This window comes from Ursus americanus, chromosome 34, assembly GCF_024610735.1.
Source record: "Ursus americanus isolate L20-20 chromosome 34, mUrsAme1.1.p, whole genome shotgun sequence".
NCBI classification, from domain to species: Eukaryota; Metazoa; Chordata; class Mammalia; order Carnivora; family Ursidae; genus Ursus; species Ursus americanus.
In genome coordinates, this window is record NC_142160.1 from 3,826,501 (window position 1) to 3,850,525 (window position 24,025).

The 24,025-nt window shown below is 45.2% G+C and overlaps 1 long non-coding RNA gene across 2 annotated transcripts; it reads right to left on the reverse strand.

Annotated features, from left to right (window-relative positions):
• Positions 1-6,266: 6,266 nt before the first annotated feature.
• Positions 6,267-16,783, reverse strand: LOC123776519 (uncharacterized). 2 transcript variants are annotated; one of them, XR_015722914.1, is made up of 3 exons: positions 16,565-16,783; positions 9,423-9,533; positions 6,267-6,575 (listed from the first exon to the last, which is right to left on the reverse strand). It is a non-coding gene; the product is annotated as an uncharacterized LOC123776519 (long non-coding RNA). The 2 variants fall into 2 exon arrangements; XR_006775381.2 differs by lacking the exon at positions 6,267-6,575 and adding an exon at positions 7,959-8,758.
• Between the last annotated feature and the right edge of the window lie 7,242 nt (positions 16,784-24,025).

Consider the following 24,025-nt stretch of genomic DNA (forward strand, 5'->3'; position numbering starts at 1 on the left):
GCCACGCGCAGAGGTGGCCGCCGCGGGTGCGCCCGGCCAGTACGCCCGCTGGCGCGCGCTGCTGGGGCTGGACGCGGCCGCGCGGGGTCTCTTCCGGTGATCTCGGCGCTAGCGGCTCCTTAGTGTCATTTCTGCCCCTAATTGGATGCGGTTGTCTTCTCCCCTAAATTCCCGGGCTACGTAAGAGACGTAAAGAAACGGGAGAAATGGCACCTCGCGGCGTGTTCTTCAGGCATCGCGCGCTGCAGGCTGTAAAGGCACGTGGCACACACATAGCGCGTTTACAGAATGAAAGAGAGAGCCAGCGAGTCTGCCTTTGCGAAGGGAGCCATATTCCTTACAGTGACGCACAGACTTGCCCAAATAGGGGATGTGGCAGGTGGGGATGGACCTCTTGCTCTGCTTAGACTATGCAGGAGCTGGACTGAATGCCGTCTGTGACTTTCCATTCTTTTCCCCATGACACATTTTTTTAAGACAAATTTGAACCAAACCCCGAAGTAAAGGGAAGAGTAGACTGAACCCCCAGCTACTATCGCCTATGCCAGTCATCAGTAGAAAATCTGCTACGTGTGTCTTTCCGTCTTCCCCGTTCTCACATGACACAGTAGTAATAAGAACACAAAGAGTGATGTTTAAAAATGTTTATGACTTATCACCTGGTTTTTGGAAAGCCTCACACTTCAAACCGTTCTTCAGGGACAATACTGTGGTTCAGAACACACACTATTCACAATTCATCTGGTAAAGTGTAGGTTTCCCAACAAGGCCCTGACAATTTGGGCATGTAATATGGGTTTTAATATCTTTGCCAAATCCACTGTCCCGGCGCTCACCTATTCAAGCAGCACATCTGTCTATGGCTTTTGAGTCTGCCCCTTCTATTAGGCATTTATTCCAACAGAGTTGACTCTGTTGAAAATAAGTCTTGATTTTGGCTTATAATTTCCACTTCTCTCATTTTTTACTATCATGTTTCCTTTTTCCAAACTCTCACAATGCCCATTAGAGTTTGAAAACCTCACTTAGATGAAATGAAAATGATATCCATAAGTCAGTTACCTTTTCAGGGTTAGAAATGCAGCTAATTCCTAGAAATCCAGAGCCGCAGAGCTCCCCTACCCCACACCTACAACATGTTCTCCACATTGTTCTGATTTTTTAATTAATTGCATGGAATTCCGAGGTTGTTGCAGAATAAGTAGTGAATGATTTCATAGAAGGACAACTTGAAATGGAAGAAAAGTAGGTAACGTGATTGGAGTCACCCCAGACAATGATGGTGGTAGTGGGGGGGGGGGGTTCTCTGAACTCGGAAACTGTTACTTTATGCTGAATTTTGAAACCTGATTACTGGAGGGCGGGCTCTAAAGTGTGCCTGTATCGTATCTGTGCATATCTTGTTGCCATCCTACTTGGAAATCAGATGAAGTACAAGAGATGTCTGTGATACCAACTTAGAAAGTAACTCTTTAGCTCCTCCTGGTGATTGGGAAACCACTGAGCAATACAATGACGGATCTGTCCCCATTACCCAAGAGGTAGTGTGTCTGATAGTGTATGCAGAACATTCACAGAATAGGCAAGCACTTGCAGAGTAAGTACAAGTCAATGGAGCATAAACCCGAGACACTGGAAACAAATTACTCAGGGTGGGGAGGCTTCTAGGAAGACGTCAGCCTGACGGTAGAGCAGGGCTGTGACCAGGTCCCTGATAGGAGGAGGTGGAAGGGGGTTCTGGTTGAAGCATGAAGTCAGAACTTCCTTACTCTCAGCCCCTGTCAGTGCGTGGGGTGGAGGATGCCCGGGAGGAGGAGGCACGGGCTCTGATTGGGACTACGGGCAAAAGACAGTCCGTCACAATCAGCTACTTCTGATTACATTCCCACTATACTTTCTGGTTAAGCAAATATAAGGAGAGCGGAATGACTACAAGTGTGGCTTCTCCTTCCTGAGCTGGAGAGTGCCTTACAACTGCAGAACATTTCAAGTTAGAAGATCCCCGAGGGGCCGTGTCTCCAGAGCTCTTTCTTCGGGGCCTCATCAGGCAGAGGTAGCAACAATCTTGGATACGTATGGAGACTTGAGGTTAGCTGCACGTGCCTGTGGCTGCAGGAGAGCCACACACCATGCTTCAGCCCTCGTGGGTCGTTGCTGCACAGGACAGATTTCCAGGGGCTCCAGGCTCCAGTTTTTCAAAAGACAGTAGACATCAAAAAAATAATATTTTTTTTGGTAAAATATCCTGATTTTTCAGGGTTGGCAAGCAATTGGTCAAAAAAAGAAAAGACCCCGCAGCTTGGCAAGCTGGACGCTGGGCAGGCTGTGCCCCCTGACTGAGAATGCTACAGAGATGCCCAGGGGAGGGGCCATTGCAGGGCAGAAGGAAGTCAGGCTCCCAGCCTGGTGACCCAGCTTGGACAGCTCCACCTTACCTGTTCCACATCGTGGCTTCTGGATTTCTTCCAGAAACTATCCATCATTAGAAACCCTTTATCCACCACTGGGGCCCCAGAGCCAGGCTCGGGGCTCCTGAGGCCAGGACCACAGTCTTCCCGCTGCACTGTGCTTACGGACGGTCTGGTGTCCATCCTGTAAACTTCATGAACAGGGGCTGCACAGTTTCTAGGAATTCAGGGGTTCTCGTTTTGTTTTGTGTTTGGGTTAGGCTTTCAACAGGGAGCCAGTGTGGCAGCGATCGCAGCTGCTTGTCACCCACAGAAGGCCTGCCCACACCCGTCAGTATGCGATTTATGCTGGTATTTTGCTGTGACCTAATGAGTCATTGAATGTTTAGGCAGAAACTTCCTGGAATGGGTATTTCTTTCTTTCATGCTTGCTCTCTGTTTTATTTGTACACTTTATGCCATTTCCAGTCATTAGGCTTGCTCCTGTCCTTCCCTGGGCCTTCTCTTTCCACCTTCTGCTTGTGTTGACCTTTATTCTTTTGTGTTTTCTTCTCCTGATTTATTTGATCTGTTTTGTTTGTTGTTTGTTTTTTCCCAGCATGCAAGGAGGTGTAGGGGAAATGTGGGGGGGTCTCAGGGAGTGGGGCAGAGAAGGAGAAAGAGAGGGAGAGAATCTTAAGCAGGCTCCACACTAAGCACAGAGCCTGTCACGGGGCTCAATCCCACGACCCTGAGATCATGACCTGAGCCCATCAAGAGTCAGACCCTTAACCAACTGAGCCACCCAGGCACGCCTTATTCGATGAATTCTTAGTTTTTCCTTTGGCCTTTCCCCAGTCACCAAATCCTCACTGGTCCTCTGGGTTCCTTCCTCTACCAAGCTTCTACCTCACTGTCTTGCCCCCTGCCTATCCCAGCCACAACCCAGACATTGTGAGGGTTTAGAATTTCCTCTCTGCCTTTCCTAGCCTCTGCCACCTGGTTCCATCCACAGTTCCATTATCATGCTCGGCCTTATTATTCAAAAACTAGTTTTTGTGGGAAATTGGGTAATAGAAGATGGTCAAATAAACTCCCCATAGAAGCACAGGCTTTAAAGTATGAGAAGTTGAAATGTTTCGTATTAAATGGCTCTTGCTCAAGCTAAGAAAGAAATTAGATCTCTACACCGACTACATGATTTCCCCAGACAAAAGCAGCCGATGGCCTGAATACATTTCAAAGCATTTCCAAAAGACCCAGGAAAAGACCAGAAAGAGGTAGTTTTGCAAAAGAGGAGAAGATGTTGCAAGTACAGCATTACAAACACTGAAACGTGTCTTTAAACTCGGCCACGCAGATGGAACCCATTGTTCAGTTAGCTCTTGTGTTCCTTCAGATTAAATGGCATATGTGAGTAAACGTGTCAAAATAAAGGAAAGTCACAGAGACGGCAGGTGAGGAGCAGGGGAATACGCCAAAAATGGTCAAGGCTTGGGAAGCGGCTAATTGCATTCATTGCAAAATCCCCAGTGATGGGGCAAGCACTGGGGTAGCAGTTAGCCGGCAACGGGGACACAGCAGGGTCACAAGAGTGCGAAATATAAAATTGTGAAATGTGCTCTAACAAAAAACATCTTACTAAGAATAAGAGGTGACACATCCACCCGCAATGCAGCTCCAGTCACCGAGGCAAACCTTGTCTAAACATTTCTGTGAAGTCATGCCCAGGGGATTCACTGGAAAGATCCAGGGCTACAACTCAGGAGGCCGGGGTTCTCATGCATTCTAGACCCCAGGCGCACAAAGGGAATCATTTCATCTCTCTGACCCTCGTTTCTTCCTCTGAGGGCTGATGGAGTTGAAGCGGACTCTGCAGCCTCCCTCTGGCCTTGCAGGGGGTGATTCTCCAGAATGAGCCACGAGCGCACACTGCAGAAGGGGAAAGCTGCACATTGGGCACCTACGAAGAAGATCTTGGTTAATGCTGGCTCACCCCGTAACCTTCTCTTTGCCTAATTACAACATGCACAAGAGGAAATTACACCGTGAAATGCACACTGACGGACTTAGAGACAAAAAGCGTCTTCTGTAGGTGTGGTTTGTTTCAGCAAGAGATTCAAATGAATGCTATCAGTTTGGTAAAGGCACTTAGGAGCCCGGAAATTGGGTGCTTGACCACATTTCTGGTCTTCTGAGAAACTTCCAGTTTAATAATACACTCTGAGCAACTGAGCAGAAGTGCTTAAGCCTTTTGGGCAGCTCCTGCTTGTGATGATCTCCCCAAGCAGGGAACACACGTCCGTAGAGGGTTGCCATGTGGGTATGTTGTCTGGATGACAGCACAGCAGGCCTTCAGGTGGTCGTCACCCAGCAAATGGACAGAGAGCCCAGCAGGGAGGAGCGGCCGTTGGTGGGTCCGCATCCCAGCCTGTTGCCCACGAGCTGTGTGGACAGGGCAAGTTACCTTCCCTAACTTCTCTCTCCCTTGGTTTCCCCCTCCTGCAACCATTGATAATAATAATGTCAATGCCAACAAGTTGTTCCAAGGTGAAAATGAGCTAGGATCTACTAAGTGCTTCGGAAAGTACCTGACCGGGAATGGTGACACGCGTACGTATTATTATTAACCCAACACAAAACCAGCCTGCATCAGGGAAACCCTATCATTCACCAGAAGAGCGGGTGTACGTGTGCGTCATGGTGTATGTGCACAGCGTGTGTCCCTATTCAGTGATGTGGACAATGGATTCCGTTACAGAGTCCATCCCTCATTCAATGCAGCTGAACCAGTGAGAGCTCACGTCTACCAGAGAGCACGCCGGACGACGCTGGGGATAAGAGCTCACTGATTCTTCCAGTTTTTGAACCTCAGGTACTGAAACGTTCACGGAAAGGTTGATCGAAGCCCCGTTCTTGCCCTAGACCATGAGCTCATTCCTTCACTCCTTCCCCTGATGCGAGTTTACTGACCAGGGGCCACGGACTAAGCCGTGCCCCGTGCAATCACGATGTGGAACTGTCACGCCGAATGCCAGACCATGTGCCACCAGATGAAATCTCCACTGAAGGGAGATGGGAATCCTTCCTGAAAGAGGTAGAACTTACCAGAATTTTAAAGATGTGTGGGCATTCTGCAGATAAGACCACTGGTGGAGACGATACCTGATGGAAGGACCCGCTACCAAAGACATGAAGGTGGGAAGTCAATGATCTAGGGTGGCCCAAGGGGCTTCCAAGCCCGGAGTATGCAAGATTCTGCAGCCGGGGAACAGGTGGGAAGGCCGGCCCGGCCACACCAGCAAGGCTTGTGCGTGATTCAGGCAGGCAGGGGTACAGCTGGCTTGGAGGACGTGGTCTACAGAAGTGATACCCTGTTTCAAACAGGTTTCTGTGCAAAATGTCACACATGAAGCGTCAGTGTGGGGAAGCGGTTGAGGGCCGGGACTCCGCTGCTTGATGGCCTGGGTTGTGCCCCATTCAATGGACATTTTGCTCAGAGCCGTGCGCCAGAAGGAGCAAGCTGGGAGTGGTGAGCCGGATGAGCCCAGAAGGGGGGGGAACTGGACACTGGTTATTCATACAGGGGTGAAGAGCTAAGGTAGCAAAGCATGGAAAGGTGGAGACATGGAGGATCACACGCTGGTCCCAGAGGAGGCAGGCCTCCCCAAGTCATTGCCAGCAGACAGGAAGGTGGCAGAAACACACAGAGTGAGGCCAGGTGAGCATGGTCACATCCAATGACAAGGTGGTGACAGATGTCACATGTTCTGGGATTTTGTGCCATGTGGCTCCGGCCCACCCCCCACCCCCCCAGGTCCCCAGATGTTCCTGCTTTGCTCTAGGGGAGGAAGCCCTGTGACTCCTGAATGGTGAGCACTGGTGCCACTCGCTCCCCAGGGAGGGGCACCTGGGATTAGCGCCTCCCCAGAGCTTCCTGAGCTCATCAAGACACGTGAGGGGGAAATCTTGGTGTACAAAGTTGGTTTACTTGCCCAGGGCTGAAAATTCCTGAAACAGGCCCAAACACCTAAGGGAGGAAGGAAGCTGTATGCACGGAGGATTCAGCAGTGGGCTCTCCGTGTGCCGCACGCAGGCTTCGGTTCCACTCGGGGCTACAGTCACAGGTACCTCCAGGGCACTTGGACCTGCCTGTGTACTTTCACGGCGTTGCACCCTCATGCCACCCTGTCAAGAGATGAGAGGTGTTGGGACCAGGAGTCAGACCCCAGCTGACCAGGCTGCAAGTGAGCCGGGGCACTCAGTGCCTCCCGGCCGTGTCCTCCTATGTGGCTCACCCCACGTGCAGACAGCCCAGCCGGACTGCGAGGCAGGAACGGAGCTTGACAGGTGCGACCCCAGCTGAGACCCACATGCCTCCAGCCTCCAGGCATTGACCCCTTTGCTCGTAGCCATCTGTGTGGTGGTTCCCAACACAGGACTCGTGATGCGCCCTGACCCGTGCCACTCTGGACCTTTCTCCTAATATACAAGAAGGTGACCTCTTCCATAATGAAAGCAGCCGCTGCCCCGAGACCCAGTGTCCGCTCCTCTGGAATTGCCTGGGCCTCAGCTACCCCAGGGTCCCTGCCCGCTGCTTTCCGGGGGAGGTGGGGAGGGAAGGCCCTGTCCAGGGCATCTTCCCCTCTCCCACCCCACCAGCCATCTCAAGTGATTTCTTGTGTGGGTGGCTTCATCCCCGCTTCCTCCCTGTACCAGGTCAGACCCAGCAGATTGGACAGACACCCCGATGCCTCCATCACTGAGAAACTCAGACTGGCACAGAAGGTGGGGGCCTGTCCTTCCCTGAGACTGCCGTGGGGTGGGTAACATGGAACTCAAGTGCAGGAGAGTTGGTGCAGAGCCCACAAGGTGGACCCTGAGCAGGTCGAGGTGGGAGCTGGGCAAACCGTGCTTAGCTGCACGGTGCTCGCCGTCACTGAGCAGGGCTCGTTTGCTGGGAGAGCTGTAGTCAGGCTGGTAACACACCACCTCCTAGCCAATCCCTTCTCCTCATCTTGCAGCTCTGGAATTGTCCCTCCCAAGAAAGCCTCAGCACACGAGCTTTGCCTCGGGCTTCGATTTCTAGAATCCCAGACAGCCAGCTTTTTCTTTCTCCTAGAATCTGTAGAAGACGTAAAATGCAGCTATATTCCCCCAAAATACGTTCCTGGCACTAGATACCTTAGTAAGATTGGCAAATGGTGGAGCCTTGTAGAGAAATTGGTGCCTGTTTTCCTTTGTCTCCAGCAGAGCCACCCAAACCACTCCTGACCGGGGGACCAACCTTTTATACATTCCAGCAAAATTGTTTAATTTCTAAGTGAAACTGAAGTTTGCTGGGAAAGCATCTGGGAAGCCCTCTGGAGCACTCTTTTTGGGTATGATATGCGTTCGTTAACTTTACTGGAGATGCATCAGAGCGTGGAAATTTGTCGTGATAAAGGGAAACATTTTGAAGGGTAAACTAGGAGACTTTGTTGTTACGGAAAATACATGTTTTTACCATTAACTATTTGGAGAGCATTCTTTTTTTTTTTTTTAAGATTTTATTTATTTATTTGACAGAGATAGAGACAGCCAGCGAGAGAAGGAACACAAGCAGGGGGAGTGGGAGAGGAAGAAGCAGGCTTCCAGCAGAGGAGCCTGATGTGGGGCTCGATCCCAGAATGCCAGGATCACGCCCTGAGCCGAAGGCAGATGCTTAACGACTGAGCCACCCAGGTGCCCCTGGAGAGCATTCTTTTCCAAGACAAATTTAATCATTTACTTAACAGCAACACAATAAAGCCTTCCTATTTAAATAGGAAAACAAACAATACCCATTATTTTTGACATCAAAACTGAGAAATGAGGAAGGAAAAAGAATTATCATTATGACAGGGAAGATGTGACCCAATACATTCATTTGCCTAAATAGTAGGCAGGAAAATGCGAGAATTTAGCAGTGTAGCTGGACAAAATGTCAACATTTAAAAACAGTGGCTTTCCTGCCTACTGGAGACAGGTGTCACGGAGTGGCGGCCAGCTTGCGCTCACCCCTGCTGCTGCGTGACCACGGCTCATGCCCAAACTCCTGGGGCTCCTGTCTCCTCAAGTGTGAACTTGGGGTGCTGAACCTTGCTGCCCTCAGAGGTTCTGGGAAGTCACTGTAGTTTGACTCCCTCAACACCTAATCCCAGGCTCACTCTTCTAGCCTCCCTGTTCTTTGGGGTTTTTGCAACCGTCACACACTTTCAGAGACTTCCTTGGAGCTGGGGTGGCTGTTTGACACAATTCTGGCCAGAGAGATGGATGAAGTCACAGATGTCTCCTGTTTTCCTTTGCTTCCACCTTAAAAATGGAGTTAATGCTGGAACTGTGACACCTGCCTGATAAGGACGAAAAGGGCCAATGTCAGCAACCTGTTATCACATCTCCGAGCTTCTGTAATGTGTGAGAAACAAATCCGGATTTGTTTAAGCTATTGTTGGGTGAGTATTTGGCGACCTACAGATTTTCATTTGTGTCTGAATAATATGTAACGCATAACATAAAAAACATTTGGTGCACCTAAAGAATGCTTAATAAATGCCAGCTCTTGTTATTATATTTTAACATATTATACTTAAATATATTTAAAGTACAATTGGGGAAAGTGTGAGATTCATAATAAAAAACTGGTAAATAATTCATACTATACCGAGCAACAAAGTACAAGCTGACCTGGGTAAAGAAAACTATTAAACACCGAATAATGGCATAAAAGGAGACATGTAAGTGACAAGATTGAACACATTTCTGGCTTAAGAGTCAGTATTGGGGCCTGGGTGGCTCAGTCGATCAAGCGTCCGACTCTTGGTTTCGGCTCAGGTCACGATCTCACGGCTGTGGGATTGAGCCCCACGTTAGGCTCTGTGCTCAGTGCAGAGTTTGCTTCACATTCTCTCTCCCTCTTTCTCCCCCTTCTCACTCACTCTCTCTCAAGTAAATAAATAAAAATCTTTTTAAAAAAAGAGTCAATATCGTAACGATAACAGTTACCCCTAAACTCACCAATAAGGATAATTCCACTCAGTCAAAAGTCCAGTGAGTAGTTTGAGGAACTTGAAAAGTTGATTCTCGTTTTCAGTTGGAAGAATAAATATTCCAAAATGACTGAGTTGGCTTTGAAAAAAAAACACAAACACGATGAATTTATTAATTAAAACAATGTGACGTCACTGAATTGATCAATGGAATGGAATTGAAATTCTAGAAATAGATTCACCTATAAACGTGAAACTGTGTATGATCACTGGGAGCATTTAAACCGAAGACTGTATCAGTCGAGGTGAGTGCAGGGAATAGAAGTCGCGCTGGGCGCTTGAGATGTTTACAACAGCATTGGAAGTTCGACAGGAGCATATTCCAGGCTGGATCTCCTCGGATGACTCAGTGCACATAGAGCTTATTCAACGGGGGCCTTTGGAGCTAACTCGGGCATTGTCGCTGAAGCCATGCCAGAAACAAGCAACCACTTGAGAAACAAGAACAGCTGCTTCTCACGTTCAGGATACCAGACCGTGGTGCCCAAAGCAGTGGTCTGGGAACCGGAAGTCACATTAAGCAGCTGCCCCTCTCACCGCTGCTCCTGGATCTCCAGGACACTGGAGGATGGACACTGGGGACACCATGCAAGGAAGCTCCGCGTTGCTGAGGTCCTTGCCAGTGGCAACACTCAAGAGACATGGGAAGATGGCTCACTCCTGCCTTCCAAAATCACTCACAAGTGCATCTAAATGACAGAAGGTAATTTGCTTCCAGAACCTCAGCTTTGGGGAGTCTAGAAAATGTTTTCTCTCACTTTGCGCTTTTGCCAAGTAGAAACCAGATAAAATGGAGCTTGAGAGAATTGGTCCAAACTACCTACTCGTAACAGAAAAGAGCATCATATTGGGATCACTGGTCAGATCCTCACCTCATGCCAAACATAAAAATATTCCCATGTAATTAAAGATTTAAGTGTTGAAATTACACATAAAATTACCCAAAAACATATGGGGGAACAAATCTATAATCTTGGGGCTAAGGCGTAACATGAAACCCAGAGGCTATAAAAGAAAAGATAAGCATATTTAATTGAGTAAAAATCAAGCAGCTTTGGTTTGATAACAGACACACTGAACCAAGTTCAAAGACAAGAAGTTAGGGGTGCCTGGGTGGTGCACTAGGTTAAGCATCTTACTCTTGGTTTCAGCTCAGGTCGTGACCTCGGCGTTGTGATATCGAGCCCCGAGTTGGGCTCTGCGCTCAGTGTGGAGTCTGCTTGAGATTCTCTCTCTCCCTCTCCCTCTACCCGTCCTGCTCGTGCTCTCTCTCTTAAAATAAAATAAATAGATCTTTAAACAAACAAACAAACAAAAAACCAAAGTCAGAAAGTTGGGGGAAATAACTATAATTTTTATTCTAGATAAAAGGTTAATATTTTTAATATGTAAGAGTTCTTACAAATCCACAGAAAAGGATCAACAGCCAATAGTAAGATAGGCGAAGGACAAGAATAGCTAATTTTTGCAAAAACTCAATTGCGGATGACTTTGAAGCATATGGAAACATGAGTAACTTCATTAATAATGAATACATGAAATTACAATGAGAATTTTTTACTTATCCAACTGGCAACCCCAGTGAGCGATAATATCCACTGTTGGCAGGAGCGGTATGGAAATCAAGTGCAAATGGATGCACACTTTAAAAGTGAGTGTGGCGGTATGCGTCTCATGTTAAAATGTGCCCACCTTTTAACCTGCAATACACTTCCTAGAATCTGTCTCAGAACTCGCAATACACTTCTCAGAATGTGTCCCACAGAAATAAGCACCTAAGTGAGCAAAGACTCACGCCACCAGGATTTTGACTACAGAGTTATCTGGAGGAGGAAAAACTGGAACAACTCTTAGTGCCCACCAAGGGGCCATTAGTTAAATAAATGATGATACATCCATACAGTGGCATTCTGAATGGCAATGACAAAGAAGTAGCTCTATTTCTATTGACTTTGAAAGATGGCAATAACATGGTACGTCGAGAGTAGATGTACGTAGGTAACGTGATTCCACTTGTTTCTTTTTTTTTTTTTTTGTAAGATTTTATTTACTTATTTGAGAGAGAGAGAGCACGAGCAGGGGGAGCGGCAGAGGGAGAAGGAGAGGCAGGCTGCCTGCTGAGCAGGGAGCTCCACAGGGGGCTCGATCCCAGGACCCCGGGATCATGACCTGAACCGAAGGCAGACGCTTCACGGACTGAGCCACCCAGGCGTTTCCACTTGTTTCTAAAGACAAAAATGTGTATTATGTACACAGCAACTCTGGAGGGGTGCACACAATTGCTCCTGGTGTTTACCCCGGGGCTGGAGGAGTAGCGCTCAATGTGGGCAGAAATCCCATTTTTACAGTGTACTTCTTCAAGTTTCCACATCTCTAAAGGACTGGTATTCAAAAAAATGAAGATGCGAAAGAACTAAACCCCCAATTCAGCCATTTAACATAGAAGCATGGCCACCGAGGTGAATAAACCCCCTTTACAGTCAAAAGTTGCTTAGAGCTCATTTGATAGATAGGGAAATTAGGGCTCACGCCTCATTGGTCCAGAGTCTAGATGGAAGGAATTGCATTATTTCCTGAGGCCATTATTTCCGAATTCTAAAACCAGAAGCAAAGAATGCTTTGGCGTTTTAAAGTTGCATTACATCTTCCTCTAGAGAAGCTGCCGCTTCTGGCTAGTGGTGGTTAACTTTCCTGCCAGCATCTTCCAGGCACCCTTGAGGTGGGCTGTGCGCAGAATTTCTCTCCTGATTAGCACCTGCAGTTGCTGCCCCCAGTACTTATTATCTGCCGCTTGCCTGCCCAATCTGCGAATTATTATTTATTTATTTATTTTTTGCTTAAACTGAGTCACCTTATCTTGGCTTGCTGCTTGCCTGTGCAAGCTGTCGTAATTGGCCTATTGCTGTAATTTCCTGAGTACAATCATATGTGTTACATTGCTTAAAAATTTCCTTTGAAATGTTGTACTTGAACCTTTGTTTTCAACCCAGCCTCTTTTGTAAATCTATTCTTTGGTTCTTTCTTACAAATGATCCAGCCCCCAATATGCTTCAGTTAAAAAAAAATCATTTATTTTAAATTTGTGGAAAGAGCCAAGAGTATGTGACTGAGAGCATGCATCCATACCCTCTGTGCCATTTGCCTGCTGTGTGGCTTTGGGCAAACCGCTTAACCTCTCTGGGTCCGTCACTGCATATATAAGTGCTATATGAGTGCTTGTTACCTTGAATTAAATAATACTATGGTAATTTGTGCTCGATTGTCTGATCGCTGAGGCACCAGAGCTTCATTCATTCAACAACCCTGACCTCATTAGCGGGCTGCAGAGAGCCTGCTGGCTGTCGGGTGGCGGCTGGACGGTAGAGGAACCCAGGTAGAGCAGGGAGGCCTCCAGCACCCGTCCCACACTAGCCACGTCTTTCCACCTTCACTGTCACCACCTGGGCCCCAGGCATCTTCCCCTCCACGTGACCCTGTGACAGACTGCTGGTTCGGCACGTGGGACAGAACATAGCCAGGCTGCCTGCTGCTCAGCAGAACTTCTCTGCTTCCCATCACTCCACCCGTGATCCGCGAGGGTCTGCAAAGCCCACTCCCTTCCACCTCTTCAGTTCATCTCACACCTCTCTTCTTGCTCCCGAGGCGCCAGACACACGACTCTTCCTTCGGTGTTTTTACTATGTTACTCCCTTTCCCGCCTCCCGGCCTTTGCCTGTGCTGATTCCTGTGCCTGGAACATTCTCCCCAATGTTTTGGCTGGCCTCCTTTTCTTTCCTTAGGTCCAGCTTCCATGGGATCCCCAGTAAGAGCGGGGTGTGTGTCCACCCATCACCCATTCCTATGTCTATTTCTTGGGGTGGGGTAGTGCCCCAAATTTCCTCTCTGGAAGTGTCCCTCCCACACTGCGTGGGGTTGACGCAGGGAAGCCACACCAGGCCCAGCAAATATGAGCTATGGAGTCTTTCTCTTCGTTTCCCCAGAGAAGAATCTTTCAGGCATCCCAGCGATGGCATGGCAATAGTGACATGGTGGCCGCATGGACAGAGCACTGAAGAATTAAGTGACCTTGTACCCAGACTTCTCACTTCACCCCCACCTTCCTATTATTGATCCCGAGCCTCGTGACATCTGCACATGGATACTGAGCCCCTTTGCACCGATTCGGCCCCTGCAGGCATCTGCGGGGCAGCCGCCTCTGCCCTACAAGGCCAGCTCCTCTCCCCATGCAGTGTGCGGACATCGCTCATCCTTGTGGGTGGGTCTTCTCCCTTCCTGTGTCCCACTGGACTGACACCCTCAGAAGCCCAGCCCCCTCTTGCTGCTTCCGTGGAGTTTGAGTGAGGAGAGGAGACTCCTTAAGGACAATGACTATCTATCACCAAATCCAGCTTCAAGCGGGTCCCTAGAAAGCGTAGCCCTCTCGTCTCAGGAGAGGACTGCAACCTTGTCCTGCTTTCCTCACACCACCTACCTCATCACCTCGCTGCTCAGACCCAGGAAATGACCTCCTGTGCTACAGTCTCACAGAGAAAAGACCAACTCCCTCCACTGTCTGTCATCACTGCAGGGTTCCCCCAGTGCACACACCTCTTTTCTGTTTCTCCATCACCATGGAAGAGGTGCCCTCTCCTGTCTGAGCCTGATAATTGTCCTTTTATGAAGCTCTGGTGCCGTTCTCTCCCCCCGGGACCTTGCTCTGTAGCTGGGCACCCCTCAGTCCAGCATTTGATATTAACTCGATGTCGTCAGCATCGGGACTTATGGTGACCAACCACCCCAGTTTACTGGGGAATTAGGGGGTTCCCTGGACTCAGGGAACTTTCAGCACAAAAGTCAGAATGAATTTGTCACCCAATTTTTCTCCTATGTTCTGAACTAATCCTCCTTCAACCCCACACTGTTTCTTCATCTCCTTCCCTAAATCTCTCCTACCTTTCACACCCCAGCTTCTTAAAGCAGGTGTTTGTACTCTGGGGGGTTGCTCACCGCCCTCCCCAGTCACTTCAGTAGAAAAGGAACAGAGTCTGGTGACTGCAGGAGCAGCTTTGGGCATCTGACTGCCATCCCTGCTGTAGGGCGCTCCCGGTTCTGCAGGGCTGGGGGCAAGACCCCTTTCCCTCCATTCCACTGCATGCTGCCACCAGCCCCACCATTTCCCTGAGAGTGTTCTTGGCAGGGTCAGTGGTTCACGTCCAGACACACATCCCATCATCATCCCACTTAGATATTCAGTCAATGACGCTCAACACAGGTGAGCCTTGGCTTCTGTGCTCTTAGCTCCCATCAACCTTTGCAGCTTGCTTGCAGGCTTCATCCTTCTAATCATGAAATTCCTAGGCCCTCTTCTCGTTTTACACACTCACCCTGGGGGGCTCATCCACTTGGAAGGCTCCATTTGTCCTTTCTGTGCTGGTAAATACAAGTCTATGTCCAGTTCACATCTCTCCTGGGGACAAGACTGGCATATCCAATGGACATACCCATTTGCATGTCTCCAAGGCAACTCATGCTCAACTCATCCAATATCAATCTCATCATCGTTATCCATCTCAGATAGTCGGGCCAGTTGCTACCCAGTTGTACAAGCCACTGGGTAGCTAACTGTCATCCTTGATTCTTCCCTCACCACACCTACTATGTCAGTGAGGATTCTTAGTTGCAAGCCTGATTAATCTAAGTCGGAAGGATTTTACTGGAAGGATATTCAGTAGCTCACAGATGCTACAGCAAGACTGCTGAGCCACAGTTCATCTTAGCAGGGCCAAAATCGAAGCCTGGTCAATCACAGAACTGGCACTGCCTCTGGGCACAGACACTGCTGTTTGCATCACTAAAAATTCTCATCCCGGACCTCGGAGGCTACTGCAAAAATCACAACTGATGCCGCAATTACCAACTTCACCAGGATGGAGTCTATGTAGTATCGGCTTACTTTTATGACTGGCTTACAACCAACAAAGAGGATGGGGATTGGGGGGAGGGAAAGCACTGCATTTGGCTGACAAAGTATAATGGCTTCATGTAAGTGGCTTCATGCAACGAATATTAGGAGGTGAGTATCCAGCCTTTTTTGCTTCAGGAATGGGCATAGCGGTTCTGCATCACAAGATGGTCAATTCCTTAAGCATAGGAATGAGGTTCTGATGTCAGGTGGCCACAAAGAATGGACAGTATCTACCGTCCACCCCACTGACTGCTCAACATATGCTCTTTACACACTTACACTTCTTCCTTTTTTTTAAGATTTTATTTACTTATTTAAGAGAGAGAGCATGAGCAGGGGGAGGAGCAGAGGGAGAAGGAGAAGCAGACTCCCCGCTGAGTGAGGAGCCCAACTCAGGGCTCAATCCCAGGACCCTGAGATCATGACCTGAGCCAAAGTCAGAAGCTTAACCGACTGAGCCACCCAGGTGCTCCTCACACACTTACACTTCTTAAAAAAAGAAAATGCTCCTACCTGACATAATGCAACTCTCCCTCATACAACAAAGCCCCATTTTGTTATCTGTCCAGAACTTTCTCTTCTTCTGCATGCAGCTTCAAATCCAGGATCTTATATAATGACCATGTCTGCCTTATTTCTAAAATGATCACATCTCCATATTTTGTCATGTAAGGGCTACATGTCGATTATATCTCAATAAAACTCAAAGAAAAAAATGCCTCTTAATGGTGTAGAAGAAAAAAGAGAGGGATGATTTCAAACAATTTTCCTTCTACTTGAAGCAGTGAGGAAGAAAGCACAGAGAACTTTTGTGGCATAGTTTTGTAACCACCCTGTAGCTCTACTAAGCAAATCGAGCAAGCAGTTCCTTAAATTCTTATTCCCCTTGTCTCCTACCATCCCTCAGTTAATCCTTGGTGCTGGGGGTTGATGCAAACAGTCATCCCTGAAAGATAGGAGCCTTTGGTGGCCCTGCCTTTACAGACTTCCAGTAATATTTATCACTGGAAAAGAGAAGTCAGGCGCATCAGGGTATCCCCCGGGGAACCCCCCCCCCCGGGTCCGAGCACACTCTCCACCTGACTCCCATGTGTAACACGGTCCTTATTTCCTCTTGACAATCAGTTCAGCCCCTCCATCCGACTGCACGGCCCCTCCTGTATTACCTGCTCACTGGAGGTCGTAAGAACCCTAATGTGGCCAGCTGGCAGGCTTAGACTTCCAGTTTAAAGACAGAATTACTATATCAGCTGGTGGAAGCCTCTTCCTCTTGGGTATTAAGTCCTCTAAGTGATCGGAACACGGAGTCCTGAGGATTGAATGGAAGACTTTGACACAGTTGATTGAGAGAACAAAACTGTCTGGCCCCTGAAAATGCTGCTGAAGAGATACCCAACATCTCTGTGACCTTCTCTCCTGCAGCAATTGCTCAATCAGCAGGAAGATGTGCCTCACCCCTCTTGCACCATCACATTTTTCTCTCAATTTTCATCCAAAACCCCAGTTGCAGGAGACTAGCAAATGTGGCGTTTAGCCTCTGTGTTACATGAAGGGCCACTCAAAGGGGGTTGGAATGGCACCTGAGTGCCATTCTCCATGGCACCTTCAAGACACAGCCTAATCCATCTGTTGCCCGGGGGCTGGATGGCTACTCTGTTTGGACCACTCTGTTTGGTCACTGGTGAACTGGAGACTCTGCAGTGTCAGGAACGAGGTCTGCCTTGGTGGGGTGAGGACTAGGACTTCGCCATGTCTTCATGTTTGTTATCCTGTTCCCTGACAGTGGTCCGTTAGGCTCCTCAGTACGTCTTCAGCGAGTCCTTTATTCCACATGTCCAGAGCTGACCACCTAGGTCACGTCTCACTTACACATACCAGGGGCCATCAGAACTCCTCTCCTTAGTACTAGCTGGAGTTTTCCTTCCTTCAATTACATGTTGTCCGGAAAAATCCATTCCATATTCCACTCAAGTTCCCAAGGATCTGGGACCAATTTTTATATTGTGTAGGGTACTTTGCTGCAAGCAACAGAGACCAAATCTGGCTAATGTAAACAGAACAATTACTTATTTCAAAATTACCAGGCAATTCACACAATCCGTGGGAGGGTTGGCAAACCAGGGTTGGAGGCCACAGAACCAGTGGTCATCCCCCAAATCAGACTGCAGGAATGGTCTCATGAAAGCACCGCCGTCTACAATGTTGGACAGAGAAACCACAGCTTGCGTGTCTGACACCTTCGGTGTTGTCACCAGAATTAATGTCCCTGCAGAGGGGTGCAGCCACCTTCTCAGGCTCTGCCCCACAGGGAAGGAATCTGTGTGACTTCACTGCTTCGTGTCACCATCTTCTGATTAAACACTGGGGATGAAGAGCCATAAAGAGGGTGGGTGTGATTGGCAGGGTCTAGATCCTATGCTCTTTATGTCCTGGCTCCTAGGAGGCTCGAAAATGAATGCATGGTTTTTCAACTACTGTGATAGGAGGCAGACTCTGTTCCCAGACACAGGAAGAGGTTCAGCTGCTGTGTGGCTGTAAAGAATGACAAATATTCACTATGTTCCCCATATATACTCAATTACTCTTTCTACCTATAGTAGAGTATCTAAATCCATTTCCTACCAACTCTACCTCCTAAATTTCTCTAACAGCTTTGTTGAAATGCAATTCACATGCCATAAAATTTACCCATTTAAAGTATATAATTCAATGGTCTTTACAAACATTATAAATGTTTGTAAATTGGGGTAAAATACATAACATATAAAATTTGCTGTTTTAACCATTTTAAGTGTACGGTTCAGTAGCATTAATCACATTCATAATGTTGTGCAGCCATCACCACTATTTCCAAAACTCTTTTCATCATGCCAAACAGAATCTCTATAATCATATCCAATAATGCTCTGTTCCCCACCCCTTAGTGCCCGATAACCTCTAATCTACTTTCTGTCTCTATGAATTTCCGTATCCCAGATTTCATAAAAATAGAATCATACAATATTTGTCCTTTTGTGTCTCACTTAGCATAGGCTCACCCATGGTGTAGGACATATCAGATCTTCATTCATTTATGGCTGAATAATATTCCATGACATGTATAGACCCTATTTTGTTTATTCATTTGTCTGTTGATGGACACTTGGGTTGTCCCACCTTTTGGTCATTCTGAACATTGGCATACATATATTTGTTGGGATCCCTGCTCTCAATTCCTTTGGGTATATAACTAGGAGTGGAATTGCTGGTTCATAGGGTAATTCAATGTATAGCTTTTAAATCTAGCTAAAATATGAGAAACCCAGAAAGTTGTTTTCCATAGAGACTGTATCATTTTATATTCCGACCAGCAATGGGCAAAGGTTCCAATCTCTCCACATTCTTGCCAACACTTGTTATTTTCCATTTTTTATTATAGCCAGGTGTGAAGTGGTATCTCACTGTGGTTTTGATTAGCTATTCGGTGATGATTAGTGATGTTCAGGATCTTTTCATGTACAGATGCATGTGTATATCTTCTTTGAAGAAATATTTTATTCAAGTCCTTTGGCCATTTTAAAAATTGAGTTGTTTGTCTTTTCGATGTTGAGTTTGTAAGAGTTCTTTATATTTTGTGAATACTGGACCCTTACCAGATATACAGTTTTCAAATAATCTTCTCCATTATGTGGGTTGCTTTTTCACTCTATTGATAGTATCCTTTGATGCACAGAAATTTTTAAATATGATGAAGGGCAAGTTGTCAATTTTTTCATTGCTGTTACTTGTGCTTCTAGTGTTATATCTAGGAATTCATTGCCAAATCCAAGGTCTTGAAGATTTGCTCCTAAGCTTTCTCTAAGAGTTTTGTGATTTTAGCTCTTATATTTAGCGCACTGATCCATTTTGAGTTAATTTTTGTTTAATTTTGTATATTGTGTGAATTAAGTGGTCTAACTTCATTCTTTTCTACCATCTGTTGAAAAACTGTTTTTCCCCATTAAATGCACTTGTTCCCCTTGCAAAAACCAATCAGTCAGAGATGCATGAGCTTATTTCTAAACTGTCAATTCTATCCTACTGGTCTTATGTCTATTCTCATGAGTACCACATTGTTTTAATTACTATGGCTTTTGTATTAAGTTTTAAAATCAGGAAATGTGAGTGCTCTAACTTTGTTCTTCTGTTTTCAAAATTGTTTTGGCTATCCAAGGTCCCTTTTAATTCTATATGAATTTGAAGATTAGATTTTTTATTTTGGCAAAAAAGGGCCATTGGAATTTTGATAGCACTTGCACTGAATCTGTAGATCTCTTTGGTTAGTATTAACATCTTTACACTATTAAGTCTTTCTATCCATGAGCATGGGATGACTTTCTGTTTACATTTGTCTTAATTTATTTCACCAACGTTCTATAATTTTCAGTGTTCGAGTATCTCACATCTTAGGTTATATTTATTTTTAGGTATTTTATTTTTTCAGACACTATTGCTTCGTAATTTTTCAATGTCCTTTTCTGATTATTTATTGTGGGTGTATAAAAATACAATGGATTTTTATGTGTTGATCTTGCTTCCTGCAACTTTGTTGAATTCATTTATCACTCCAGTAGCTTTTTTTGTGGATTCTTTGGGATTTTCTATAAGTAGAATAATGCCATCTACAAATAGAGATATTTCACCTCCTCTTTTCCAATTTGGATGCCTTTTATTTGTTTTTCTTGTCTAATTGCTCTGGGTAGTATGATGTTGAGTAACAGTTGTGAAAGTGGGCATCCTTGCCTCATTCCTGATCTTAGGGGGCAGTTTTAAGTCTTTCATCATTAAGTATGGTGTTAGCTGTGTGCTTTTCATTAATGCCCTTTAGCATATTGAGGAAATTCTCTTTATTCCTAGTTTTCTGAGTCGTTTTTTTTTTTTAATCATGGAAGTATGTTGGATATTGTCATATGCCTTTTCTGAATCAATTGAGATGATCATATGGGTTTTTCTTTCATTGCATTAATGTGATATATTACATTTATTGATTTTCTTATGTCGTACCGTCCTTGCATTCCTGGTATAAATTCCACTGGTCACAGAATACAATCCTTTCAATGTGCTGTTGGACTCAGTTTGCTAATGTTTTGTTAAGGATTTTTGCATTTCTGTTCATAAAGGATATTAGTCTATCTTTTATCTGACTTTGGAATCAGAGTAATGCTGACCTCATAGAATGAGTTAAGAAGTGCTCTCTCATCTATTTGAAAAGGTTGAGAAGTATCGGTATTAATTCTTCTTTAAGTATTAATGGATTTCACCAGTGACACCATCTTGTCTGAGACTTTTCTTTGATTCAGTCTCCAGTTATTGTAGGTCAGTTGAGATTTATATTTCCTTTTTTAAAAAAAAGATTTTAGTTATTTATTTATTTGAGAGAGAGAGAGAGCAGGGGAAAGAGCAGAGAGAGATAGGGACAGGCAGACTCCATGCTGAGCACGGAGCCTGATGGGAGGCTTGATTCCAAGACCCTAAGATCATGACCTGAGCTGAAATCAAGAGTCAGGTGCTTAGCCAACTGAGCCACCCAGTCAACCCTAGATTTTCTATTTCCTTTTAAATCAGTTTAAGTAATTTGTGTTTCTGGGTATTTGTCCATTTTATCTATATTATCTAATTTGTTGTTATACAATTGCTCATAGAATTCTTTATGATCCTTTTTATTTTTCTATGGTCAGTAGTAATGTTCCCACTTTCATTTCTGATTTTAATTACTGGCATGGTCTCTCTTTTTCCCTTTGTAAGTCTAGCTAAAGTTTGTCAATTTTGTTGGTCTTTTCAAAGAACCAACTTTTGGGTTCATTGATTTTCTCTGTTGTTTTCGTATTTTCTATTCTATTTATCTCTGCTATAATGTTATTATTTCCTTCCTTCTGTTACCTTTGAGCTTAATTCACTCTTTTCTACACCCTCCCATTTTTTCAAGGTAAAAATTAGGCTATTGTTTTGAGATCTTTCTTATTTTTTTAAGATTTTATTTTTAAGTAAACTCCATACCCAGTGTGTTGCTTGAACTCACAACCCAGAGCTCAAGTTTGCATGCTTTACTGATTGAGCCAGCCAGTTGCCCAAATATTTCTTATTCTTAAATTTTTTGACAGCTATAAATTTCCCTCTGAGCTCTGTATTTGATGCATTCCATAAGTTTGGGTATGTTGTATTTTCATTTCATTTGCCTCTAATTATCTAATTTCCTTTGTAATTTTTTCTTTGACCCATTGGTTGTGGTCAGAATGTGTCATTTACTTTCCACATATTTGTGAATTTTCCAATTTTTCTTCTCATTGATTTCTAGCTTCATTTCATTGCTGTTAAAGATACTTTATATATGATTTCAACATTTTAAAATTTATTGACACTTGTTAGTGTCATATAGTCTATCTTAGAGAAGATCCCATGTGCATTTGAGAAGAATGTGTATCCTTTTGTTGTTAGGTGGAGTGTTCTGTGTACTTGCTAGTTTATAGAGGTTGGGCCTAGCTGGTTTATTGTGTTGTTCAAGTCTCTGTATCCTTATTGATCTTTTGTCTAATATTCTATCCATTATCGAAAGTAGAATATGGAAGTCTCCAAATATTATTTTAGAACTCTCTATTTATCCTTTCAATTCTGTCAATACCAAAGATCTCTTGACTCCATCCTTGCCACCAAACATTTCCCCTTTCCACTGTAATGGCATTTAACTGACCTCAGCCTTACTCTGATTAAATCTCTTCTCCACACAGCAGCCAAAGTGGCCTTTCTTTCTTTCTTTCTTTCTTTCTTTCTTTCTTTCTTTCTTTCTTCTTTCTTTCTAGATTTATTTGTTTATTTGAGAGAAAGAGGGGGAGAGAGAGAGAGAGGGTGAGGGAGGGGCAGAAGAACAGAATCTCAAGCAGACTCCCCACTGAGTGTGGAGCCCAACTCTGGGCTCCATCTCACAACCCTGAGATCATGACCTGAGCCAAAATTAAGAGTTGGATGCTAAACCAATGAGCACCCAGGTGCCACCCAAAGTGGTCTTTCTGAAATCAAAAACTCATCCCAACACTTTCCACACTAAAACCACTTTCCCTAGATCTCCATAGTACTCAAGAAAAAATTTCAAATTCTTTAGTGTCATTTTAAAGCCCAACATGACTTGGTTTGACTCCTATCTCTAATTTTGTCTTTTTACCACCTGCCTTCTTAATTCCAGTTCCAGATATATTGAATGCTTCATGTTTTTGTTTGCACAAATCCTTCTCTAACCATCTGAACTTTGCTTTAATTTTTTTTATGCTGCCTTGAACTGCCTCTCATTCTGCACCTCCACCTCTTCACGTAGAGAATTCCTTTTTTTATAATAATTTTTTATTATGTTATGTTAGTCACCACACAGTATATCCTTAGTTTCTGATGTAGTGTTCCTTGATTCATGATTTGCGTATAACACCCAGTGCACCATGCAATATGTGCCCTCCTTAATACCCATCACCAGCCTATCCCAATCCCCCATCTCCCTCCCCTCTGAAGCCCTCAGTTTGTTTCCCAGAGTCCACAATCCACATAGAGAATTCCTGTTGACCATTTAAGTGTCAGTTAAGCTATCAAATCCTCCAGGAAGCACACTCTGACTTCCTTATACAACATAAGGTGCTCTTTTGTTTTGTTTTGTTTTGTTTTAAATTCCACCCTTCCATGTGCTTTGACATTTATCATAACACTTAATACCTCATATGGGAATTACTTTTTCTTTGGCTTATTGTTCTACACCACTGGAACCTTTAGCATTGTGCCTGGCACATAACAGCTTTGTTGGAAGAGCCAAGCCACAACTGGCCATAAATATCTTCGCATGTTCTTATTGGTTATGTCAAGAATACAAGGCCTTGACCGCTCTTTATCTGGGCCACTTACAATGAGTAGTCCTGAAGGATGAGGTAGCATCTCCTCCCAGATGAAGAGCAGGTCGCTTTCTGTGATAGTGGTGAGTCTCCTAAGCTCTGTGTGTTCCTGTTTTGTAACACAACTCACTGCACATACAGGCATCCACTATGGACCCTTTGTGTTGGCCCTGTGGGATTGGGGGTGGGTGGCATAGGAAACCATCTGCTTTTTGCCATCAATAATCAAAGTTCTTTGTCTCTGACCCAGGAATTTCACATCTTCTGTTAGCATGCAAAAAATGCCAAGAGGCTAACTTGTTAGCTTGCAAGTAGAATACAATCCTAGACTCTTCACTGTCTTTGACAAAATCAAGATATAGTTATTATCTCTAGGAACAAGAACTGAAATTGGCACCTGATTTATTTTGCTAGGGCTGCCTAACAAAGCATTATAGACTGGGTGGTTATACAACAGAAATTTATATTCCTGCAGTTCTGTAGGCTAGACATCTGAGATCAAGGTGTTGGAAGCTTTGATTTCTTCTGAGGCTTTGAGGGAGGATATGTTCCAGGCTTCTCTTCTTGGCTTGCAGGGGGCGATCTTCTCTCTATGTCTTCACATCATCCTCCCTCTGTTACATGTCTGTGTCCAGATTTCTTCTTCTTATAAGGAAAACAGTTGTATTGGAATAAGGCCCACCTTAATGTCCTCATTATAACTTAATTACCTCTATAAAGACGCTATCTCCAAATATGGTCACA